The sequence below is a fragment of the Trifolium pratense genome, linkage group LG4 (genome assembly GCF_020283565.1).
Source record: "Trifolium pratense cultivar HEN17-A07 linkage group LG4, ARS_RC_1.1, whole genome shotgun sequence".
Taxonomy (NCBI): Eukaryota; Viridiplantae; Streptophyta; class Magnoliopsida; order Fabales; family Fabaceae; genus Trifolium; species Trifolium pratense.
The window spans coordinates 39,506,531-39,517,951 of NC_060062.1; positions in this window are offsets into that span (position 1 = coordinate 39,506,531).

Here is an 11,421-nt window from a genome sequence, read left to right on the forward strand (position 1 = left end):
CAAAGATACAAAACTTGCGGAAAATTGCAGGTCTGGGCAAAGTTCAGAATCTGTTTTCCTAACCAAATCAGTTTCCAATGCGAAAATATTATAACATCAAGGAATGCACAAAGGAATCAGTAGAAAACTAAGATTATCTTATGTTTGAGTCTAAATGAGTGTGGAAACCACTTGACAATGCTCCAATGTCGATTTTAGACCCCAAATCCAATCAAAAACGAAAACTTTTTTGAGAGAAATTTAGATTAAGTATAGATGAAGAAGATGAAGTGGAATACATTGGGTAATATCTGGTGTGTATAAAGGACCAGTTCGAAAAATAGAATATGAACCTAAGCGAACAGAAAATGGATTCCGAACTAGAAAATGGTTGAGAACGTAGTTTATGAACTAAGCTCCTATGGGCAAAAACGAAATTTCAGGGGGTCTGGGAGAAAGATGGGGGGGGGGGGGAGGGGGGGATTATAATTCACACATTAAAGTTTCGAGTTCGAATCCGAGTAAAAACGTCTAACCTAATAATATTATGATTTTCAGTTGAATTGAGATTTACCGCCAAAACATGATGTTATTCTATTGTATAAAAAGAGAGATAGTTTATTTGTTTGGCTACAAAGAAAGATAAGTTATTTTATTAGGTAGGATTATATGCACCAAAGTTTCATATACTACCTATTTAAATTTTGAAAAGTCACAAGGGAAATGAAAGTTCTGAAACAAGCACATGCATTACACAGTTGCAACCCTTTTCCTCTACACAAGAGGTCACATTTGGCCAAAAAACTAAACCTATCTTAACCCTTTGGCCTTTTGCATTAACATTCACCTTTTGAGAACTTATTTGGTATATATATCATTATCCATGTCATCTAAAATGTGCATGTGACAATAAAACTCAAGCGTGTGTGTAACCTCTTAATACCACATGTTGAATGTGGTATGCAACAAGAAGCCATGAGTTTTGCTCAAGTTATGGGCCATATTTGTCCATCATGTCAAATTGTATGGAGAGAAACCTAAACACCTCAGCCATTGCCTCCTTTGCACTCTTAAAGAATGTTTTAGTTTTAACAAGAAAACAAAACCAAAATTAAAGTGCCTTAATTGTGGTAGAGAAAGCAAATAAAGCAAACATAGCTTTCTAACAATCTTGAATATATTAAAATTGTCCCATTTATGGTATGAGATTATGAATTACACGTTTTACTCAAATGTTGCTTTTAGAAATTTGATTAAAACAATAAAACATGATTGAATGTATGTATTTTTTTTTATAGTATATATTATATAAGTGTTGGAGTAGATGTCATCTTAAATTGTTTTGTCTATAGTTCAGTAGTAAGAATTTAAATTTGTAATTTCAAGAATTTAGTTTAGTGGTAGAAATGTAGGTTTTAAATTTGGAGGTTCTGAGTTCGAGTCTTGTTAGTGCTCTTGAAAGAAGATAATATAATTATCTTTATAAGTGTTCTAAGAGCTCTAAGCTAATTTGTTGGAGTTTAAAATTGTACAATCTTATCTTCATCGGACAATTGAAATTAGACAACTGTGCAATTACATAATTTCGTAGACTGCATAGAATACGAGTTCATTACCAATCGTTAATTGATCTAACGGTGATTGACGCTGGACTTGATAGGGAGGACCACAGTGCGATCCCCGCAATTGTGATCGGGAGGAGACTAGAACCATTTGATGTCAGAACTGACCTCCAAACCAGATTAGGCGTTCCAGTGAACCGGATAATGATGGTGTGAACCAAAAAATAAAACAAGAAAAAAGAAAGGGAAAAAAACGAATACGGGTCCATTTTTTACTGCAGTAAATTTGAGTAAAACTTTAAGTGTATAAATAAGGTGGTTTTGAAGACTCATTACCTCATCTTGAGTCCAACACATTTACTTCACATTAAAACCAAGGACACTCTATTCTCTATAACATTTTTGTGCTACAATGGTTGTCTCAACTTCCATGGAATCTAGTCTTCCCATGTTTCTCATGGGAAATCACTTGGCTGCAACTGAATTCCTTAGCTTTTGCAACCAAAGTAAGCGTGAAGGCGATGACGATGATGGCGACATCGATATAGCGCCCGCAGCATAGTTGATTTGGCACCACATGTAGCAGGTTATGAGGAAGCACACATGAGGTGAGAAATGAAGAGTTATAGCTAGCACTTGTGTTTGTGTTGTGCTGCATTTGTAGAGAATAAGAGATGGTGTATTTATATAGTAGTAAGTAATTAATCTATCTGTGTAAGCTTCTATTAATCTATTATGTTTGTTTTCACTGAAATTTATATTACAACAATATATAGTAGTAGTTGTGTTCTGGTTTATTTTATGGCATAATCTATTATATTGTGTTCTGTTTCCATTAAGATGTCATATATAGTCCTCATAATATATATTTTTTGGTACATAACTCATAATATTTTTTTTTTAATCTTTTGCACTCTGCAGTAAGTTACAAATTCATTGAACAATTTGCTAGTATATTGTTTTCTTTCCCCTAATTCTCAAACAAAGAGGGCTATAAATGTATTGAACCATTTTGCAGAGCTGAAATTAAATTTTCCTATTGATAGTTTGATATTTGTCAGTTTTTAATGGCTATTGTCATTTTTGTCAATCTAAAAAAATAAAAATACTCAAGTGATTAGTAATGGAAAGAATAATACCATTATCCAAATTAAGCAAGGTATTGACAATGAGACAACTGCAGCTTTCTAATTAAGTTACCAAACGACTTAGAGAAAAAAAAAATTGAACAGACTTAGAGAAATTTACATGATTTGGACAAGATACATTGATGGACACAATATATTGGACATAAAATTTGGACACACATAAAAATATTTACTTTAATTATTTAAAAATATATATATTATTAAATTACTTTTTCGCTTTTGTGAGAGTGTCCAAAATTTGTGACCACACAAGAATTTTTCAATATGTAACGTGTTAAAGAATATAGATAGTTAGTTAGAACTTCTATTAGTTAGGTAGAATCTCCACTCGGATTAGTCAGTCATAGGGCTGAATATATACCGAGTTTTCAAAAAAAAATAGTTAGTTAGAACTTCTATTAGTTAGTTAGAATCTCCACTAGTTTGTTAAGTTGGTTATTAGTTGGTTAGTTAGTTTATCCTCAAATTGCTCTATACAAGAGCCTCTATTGTACTATTTTCACCATCTTTTATCAAATATGAATCTTATAATTTTTACTATCTTAAAGATTTTCCAAGTTTTTCTCTATTTTCCCTGAACCATGCAAATCTTAAAATAACGAAAGAGGTGAACTTGTTTGGACAAAAACCTTATACAAGCAACAACTCCTATCACAAAAAAAAAACTGAAGCAAGGGGGACTTATGAAATCTATAATTCAATTACAAGAAGAATGTCAAGTTGCCAATAAGTTACCATCAAACTATATTATAAAACAGTGATAAATGGCATCAATTGACACTTAAATCCAATGCTATTGAATTTGGCTCTATCTTATGTTATTCTAATGCTTTTGTGAATGGTAAGCAAAGTTATGGAGTTAGTTTTATTAGGAGATAAACAAATGTTGTTGTTCATACTCTTACGAGATTATGAGAGTGTCAAAGTTTTATGCAAGATCTCGTATTTTTTATTTTATTCCAACGTGTATTACAAATATTTTGTTAGACGAAAAGGAATAAGTTTTTTTTTTTTTTGACTAAATAAAAGATATTCATTCATTCAAATTGATAAGAGTACATCGATGCAATACAAATCAAAATCGCTAAAAACAAAAAGGATGAATCTGCGAACAAACTCACAGCATCCGTGTTAATAGCATCAAACGGCATATTGCAAAAGCCTACATATTTGACTATATTTAAGTTTCCGGAACATTCATGTCGCCGGATCTGTAGCGTTGATGGTACAAAAGTCATTGATTGGATCTGCACTGGATCAACCTTAATCTTCAAACTTGAAACAAATGAACACCGCACAAAGACGGGACAACAATACTCCGCACTAAGACGGGACAACAATACTCCGCACTAAGACGGGACAACAATACTGAAAATCAAAACAAAGGATAAAATCGCAAAGATGAAAACAAAACTATAAGACTTAAACTATGTGAAAATCACTTATTTGTATTAAAAAGCAAGAAGAAAAAAATGTAAAGGGGTGATTTTAGGCCAAAAATTGACCTAAAACCACCCCTCTATGGGTGAGAGAAGAAGAAGAAAATCAAAAAGAGTTTTAGGGCCGGCGGTGGTTGAAAAAGGAATAAGTTTGTTCCTTTAAAAATCTTCATCATTAGGGGCAAAATTAGGAAGAGGATGGGCTTCATGTGTACACCAAAGGTGAAGAGCTTCTTTTGTCGCTCCCTTGCCCCTATACTTCTCATGAGCTCTTTTAGTTTTCTATTTTACTCTTCCGTTACTTAAGTAGTGGAGTTATAAATTGATAAATTTGAGAAGAAAAAAAACATACCCTTAACATAAATTTTTAAGTTTTACACCGTCCGCTACTTAGTAGTAGACTGAAAGTAGCGAATTTAATTTGCTACTTAAATAGTAATACGAGTATTTTCATAATTCCATAGGCACTCAAGAAAAATCAGGAATGCCAAAATAAGCTATCCCAAAAGTGATAGTCCTTAATTCATTTTGCTGAACAATTAATGTGGCCCAATATCGCATAGGATCCATATTTTGTCTTTAACTTTGTTATCTATAGACTATAGCACCCCCTCTCTCCCCTCCCTCCAAAACTCTCGTGCCCTCCTTGAAATTCAATAAATATTTTAAATCATATCAAACATTACATAAAAATATTACGTTAAATCTTAGACAAAAAATTACAGAAAAAATTCTACCTATTGGGATTGTCTCTGGTTTACCATTACATCAAACATTGTCCATGTTTTGAATTTGCCTATTTTTATTACCTCATAAGTGTCATTTTAATAGCTGTAAAAAAATCATTAGTTGCATTGATTTTTAAAGTAATATAATATGTGAAGACTAAAATACTCATATTAATCAAAATAATCAAGTAAGGTATTGTAAGAAAAAGTTAATATATGATGTCTTCGCATTTTAAAGAGATAAATAATTCGAGATAATAATTATTCCAAAAGCTAATATCTAATTCATGAGAAGAAAAAATTGTAAGAACATTTGAATGTAAGAGTATAATAATAATAATAAAAAAAAAAAGTGATTACTATAATTTTTTTGAAAATAACTTTTTCGTGAAAAGATCAACAATTAACAAAGATAAGTAAGAATGTATAATTGAAATAAAATCATTAATATCATACTAAAAAGATAAAATAAAACAACAGTACTTATTTAGAAGCTTTTTTTTTTTAAACATAGAAGCTTTATTATATGCAAAGAGAGCCCGATTAGTTTTTTGTTACTACATACTACAATTGGTAGGATATTTTTTTAAATAGAGGGAAATGACAGAATAAACTCCCACGTATAAGCGTTAAAGATATAGTTAGTTAGTAATTAGGAGAATTAGTTAGGAATTTGTTTTTTTTTTTTAACGTTAGTTAGTAATTTGTTGATGCATATATATATTGATGTAATATTTTACACTCAATTTTTTTGTTAGTAATATTTTTCTTTTATCAATATTATACACTTTTGAGCTATATTCTCTTTTTCTTCCATGATGCCATGTTTCTTAACAATAAGTGAGGAAGCTGGGGTTCGAACATCGGTCATGATGTTTGGCCTAACAATTTCGACATCTTTATCGATTGAATTACAATTTGTGGAGTATGATTTATAGGAATTTATCATGAGGCGATCAATTTGACATTATGCAACAAAACGATTGCAAATAATATTTGACTATGATTGAATCTTCTTAATTATTACATAGTTATGATCCATCCTGCATTTGCAGTGTTGCAGTTCCAAAGGTAGTCTTCATGCTTATCTTCTCTCCCCCTTCAAGAGGCATGAACAATGCTAGTGAGTGTTTACCAATTTTAATAACATCATAAAAATTATTCATGAAGGGTAGGGAAAATTAAACATGAAAACTACCTTTGAAAACTGGCCTTTTGACAAACAATATACAAGTTGACTTGAAAATTGAAATTATTTAATTATGAATCATGCTGATTAATTTTTCAGGCACTAGTTAAAAAACTAAAAAAAATGATAAACTTTACGTTGAAAATAAACATCTTTTATATTTGATTAGCTTTTGGTAATTTGGAGTATTTATCTATTAATCAATGACAACAAACTATATGCATGTGAAATAAAAGTTGGTTATAAGTTTTTTGAATAAGCTAAATTAGTTCACTCAAATTGGCACTAGAGAGAATCAAACCTGAGACCTTAAGGAGGAGCACACTCACATGTCTCAAATTTAGGGGTGTGCATCGGTCGGATTCGGTCCGAAAAATCTCATCTGATATGAAACCGAGAAGGGAATAAACAGACCCATTTTCGTCCGTCAAGAGCATCGGTTTCATCGGGTGCGGTTGAAATCGGTGGCGGGTTACACGGTTCAGTTAGTTCGGGTTTGCATCTCTATTCTTGAGTTTAGTAGGAAGATTTGTTCAAGATTGAGGAAGGTGATGGGAAGTTTTTTGCTGAAAACAATATGAAGTTTTTTTTTTAGAGCATAAACTCATGTTGCTGCAGAGAAGGAAGTTGTAGCTAGTGAGAGACAGATAGGGTGCAAAGCTTTGAACTCAAAAAAAGGAAGACGAAGCATTAGAAAGATAATATCTAAAGTTATCAAAAAGAAAAGTTATAAGTTTCAAATTTATTACTTATTGTTAAATATTAATTTAAGTTATAACTTATGTCTAGTACTAGTATAGTCTAGATGATTACAAATCTGTACTAGTAGCAGACACACTAAGCTAAAGATATGATTTTTTTAGCTTCTCTTAAATAGTGATGTGACTTGACAAGAGAAAATGAGAAATAAACATAAATAAATAAATAAATAAAGAACATGTCAGGCAAAAGCACGTGAACTGAACACATATGGGTTTCAAACAATTTGCATAAGTTTCTTGCAATACCTCTCGGTCGGGCTCGGTCTCCGACGGTGTTTTTATTTTAAATCCGAAACCGACCAACAATAATCATGTCAAACTGGTTTTTTCAATTTTTTAGACCCGTGAACCGACTCACACCCACCCGTTCGGTTTATTTTTTATCGGTTTTATCGGGTTTCGGTCGGATTCGGTAAATCTGCACACCCCTACTCAAATTGGTTATAAGTTAGTTGTGGGTACCGCATACAATTTTACTTATGTGGCTTATACAATTTTACTTACGTGACTTGCTCTCAATATTGGTTGTTGGGCAATACCCCCAAATTATTAAGAGGTGGAGTAGGCCTCACCTTTATATTTTAAACTATAAATATTCCAAGATGATTATACTAGTATTTAGTTTCCTTAACTAGTGTTACGGAGACACTAATTAGCATTTCCTTAGTTTATATGCATACATCTGGTGTGCCATCAACATTTTTACTGCAATAACTTGTAAAAATAGTAATTCCTCCTACCACAATTATAAATAAAACTTCACTTTTTAGATTCATCAAATAACTGACGTATCTGGTTATTATAAAATAAAATATATCAGTTAAAAAAATCTAAAAATATGTATTAGGGAACTAAAAAATATTTGGCTGAAATGATAAAAGATCATTCTAGTATAACAAAAAGTTTATTGTTTAAATTCAGTTGTGAAAATGTAACAGTATTAAATCAGTTGGTAAAAAAATGTATATTTGGTAAATCAGTTGCGAAAATGCAGCAGTATTAAATCTCTTTTTTTTTTTTTTAATAATAAAAATGGACTATGCTCAAATAGAAGAAGATTACAAAGGAACTAAATGAAGGGTCGCGATCTCCAAAACATCCGCTAAATAAACATGACTAATGTCACTAGAGTACACATCAAAGAAAACACATTCGTCCACCAAGCTACACCGAATATTGGCTAAAACATCTGCACATTGGTTTGTTTCACAATACGAGTGATGAACCATAATCTCTCAATCCAACTCAATTAGCGACAAATCTTTTCAACAAGAGACATCTCGCTTATACTTCCACCTCCATTTGAAGTAGTGACCTTCACCACCACCATGGAAAACATGATCAAAATTCAAACCCTTCAATACTCCCCGCCCACTAAAAAACGTCACCTAGCCCAATGAATTCACTTCCTCTAAGATACCACCACAATAGCTGCACTGATGTCACATAACCAATGGAACACTTGGCTAGACAAAATGATTATCATGTTTCTCATTATTTTTATTTTATTTAATCAAGTAGCCTAGTGGCTAGAAAATCCACAGTGTTCCTGATTCGAACTCGGACTTCTGCACATAAAATGTGATGTCCCTACCAATTGAGCTAAACTCACTGAGACTTCTCATTATTCATTTATTTCCAATCAAAATGACAATCGGATTAATCTCTATACTTATGGACAAATAATATGATGTTAAGAAAAAAAAATGTATATTTGGGGTTGCTTTAGGTTTTGTACAAAATTCATAGTCAAACTCAAACCATTACGCCACTAATTACTTAACCCAACTAATCCTTGATGACACACTAATCGCATGCTACCAATTTTTTTCCCACAAGAATGTGTACCGCTAAGAACAATCTTAGACCATCTCTAATGGTAGTACCTATTAGGTATTTATATATATAGTGTTATTAGGTATTACTATTGTAGCAATACTCATTGAGTGTTGGGTTGGAGAGATTACTTATTAGGTACTTTATAGTGATATATATATACACGTGAGATTCAGTTAAGTACTCAAACTTGAAGAGCTCGATTGTGGATGTTCTTAAATCTCTTGAACATGTTATCAAAATTATGTTTTGGTCAACTATATATTGCCAAAAGGACCAAAACAAACAATGCCCTTTTCTTAATACAAATTCAAACATTTTTTAGACGTTTACAAATTATGCAAGAGTCTCTATATTTTTTAAATTTTTTGAAAGCATGCTCTTTGGGATCAAATCAAAATAAATTGACTTTCAGATTCATCAAAACTAAAAAATAGTTTGACTTGCTATTAGTCAACTAATAGTTTATTTTCTCATGCATGTATATATCATTTTCATTTAAATCTGTTTTCCAAAGTCTTAGCACGCTATTTTTTATTTTAAAGTTCTAAATTTTCTAAAAGAATTTTTTATGAGAAATGTTTCAACAAAATTATAGTAGAGAAAAACCACCGCCGGCCCTAAAACTCTTTTTGATTTTCTTCTTCTTCTCTCACCCATAGAGGGGTGGTTTTAGGTCAATTTTTGGCCTAAAATCACCCCTTTACATTTTTTTCTTCTTGCTTTTTAATACAAATAAGTGATTTTCACATAGTTTAAGTCTTATAGTTTTGTTTTCATCTTTGCGATTTTATCCTTTGTTTTGATTTTCAGTATTGTTGTCCCGTCTTAGTGCGGAGTATTGTTGTCCCGTCTTTGTGCGGTGTTCATTTGTTTCAGGTTTGAAGATTAAGGTTGATCCAGTGCAGATCCAATCAATGACTTTTGTACCATCAACGCTACAGATCCGGCGACATGAATGTTCCGGAAACTTCAATATAGTCAAATATGTAGGCTTTTGCAATATGCCGTTTGATGCTATTAACACGGATGCTGTGAGTTTGTTCGCAGATTCATCCTTTTTGTTTTTAGCGATTTTGATTTGTATTGCATCGGTGTACTCTTATCAATTTGAATGAATGAATATCTTTTATTTAGTCAAAAAAAAAAAGTCTTAGCACGCTCTCTCTTTTAGTGATCTTTAATAAAAGACCATAAAGAGTTATGAAGGGGTTTTGAAGGGTAAATGGTTATATGGTTTTGCTAAATGTCTTGACTATGGAAATGCGTATTTAGCAGAGTTATGAAGGGGTTTTGAAGGGTTTTTTTTTTTGACAAAAAGGGTTTTGAAGGTTCAATTTTACTTTTGTGGAGTTACATGTGGATTCTTTAGGGGATGTGCAAGCCATTACAACTAATGGAGACAAAAGCGTTCATGGGAGTCTCTTGTAGAGAGAATTCGAAGATTAATAAATTTGAATTGGGAGTTCTCACTCATATTGGGAAGCAAATCAATGTGTCGATGCATCGTATAATCAAGGATGTAGTACGAATATTAGTAGTGTCTTTTTAATAGATGTCCTAATAACATTAGTCATTTGTTGATAGAGGATGTTATAGCGATCGCAACCCTATACTTATTTCGTTGTAGTTCTTTATAAGGTTATCAAAAAACAAAAAATTGTTTGGTACAACTTTATATTTCTAGGAAAATTGGTACTCCCTCCGATCACATTTGTAAGAAAAAAAACTTCAAATTTTAGTCACCATTATAAGAAAAAGTTAACTATTTTTAAACTAATTAATACTACTATTCCTAATATATCCTTATTTAATTATATTTTTTAGGCATTTATTTCACTTTTACACTTTTCAAAAGAGATAATATAGTAAACTTAACTCATGTTTTGCATTAAATCGAGAAAAATAACTACACTCTTCATATATATTAATGTTTACTGTTCAAATCCAAACCTTTTTTTTCTTTTGTTTTCTTTTTTTTTTTGACGGAAATCAAATCCAAATATCTATGGAAAACGTTACTTTACGGCGGATTTTTGGTTTATGCCGTGATGCAAAATTCTGAGAAAAAGAATCTATGGTTGCGGTCTTGCAAAGAGGAGATATAAGATTTTATTTTTATGGAAGAAGATCTGGCGTGGTAATAAAAAATGGACCATTTAATCTAATGGTGAAATAGTATGGTACACCGGTGAAGGATTTAATTGCTCTCTCGCCTTAGAATCCACCAAATTTTTTATAGTATTAAATACAAATTTTTCATATTCAAATGCCATAACATGAATCATAAACTTTTTTATATTCAAATTTTTCATATTCAAATATTTTATATTATATGCAGGCGAGTTGGAGTTCGAAGTTCGAACCTCGGTCATCTCACTTAACTACTTTATGGATGAGATTTCTAGCCACTAAAATACTTAAAAAAAAGTCAATACCAATAACATATTTTTTTTTTTTTGGCTTAAAATACGATTAACATATTTTAAACAAAAACAGAACAACTCTTTCCTTTAATTTTTCCTTCTTGATAAAGAATTCTTCCTTTTTTTATTTTGATATATACTAGCGGTAGCGGATTTTTAGTCGATAGCAAATACTAGATATTAAAACAAAAAAAAAAGCAAAACACAAAAAAAATTAATTATTTTGAAATTTTAAGAAATTTAAAATAGTTTTAAGATATAATAAAAATTATTGAGTATAATTTTTTTTAATGGGCAAAAATGAATATATATATATATATATATATATATATATATATATATATATATATATA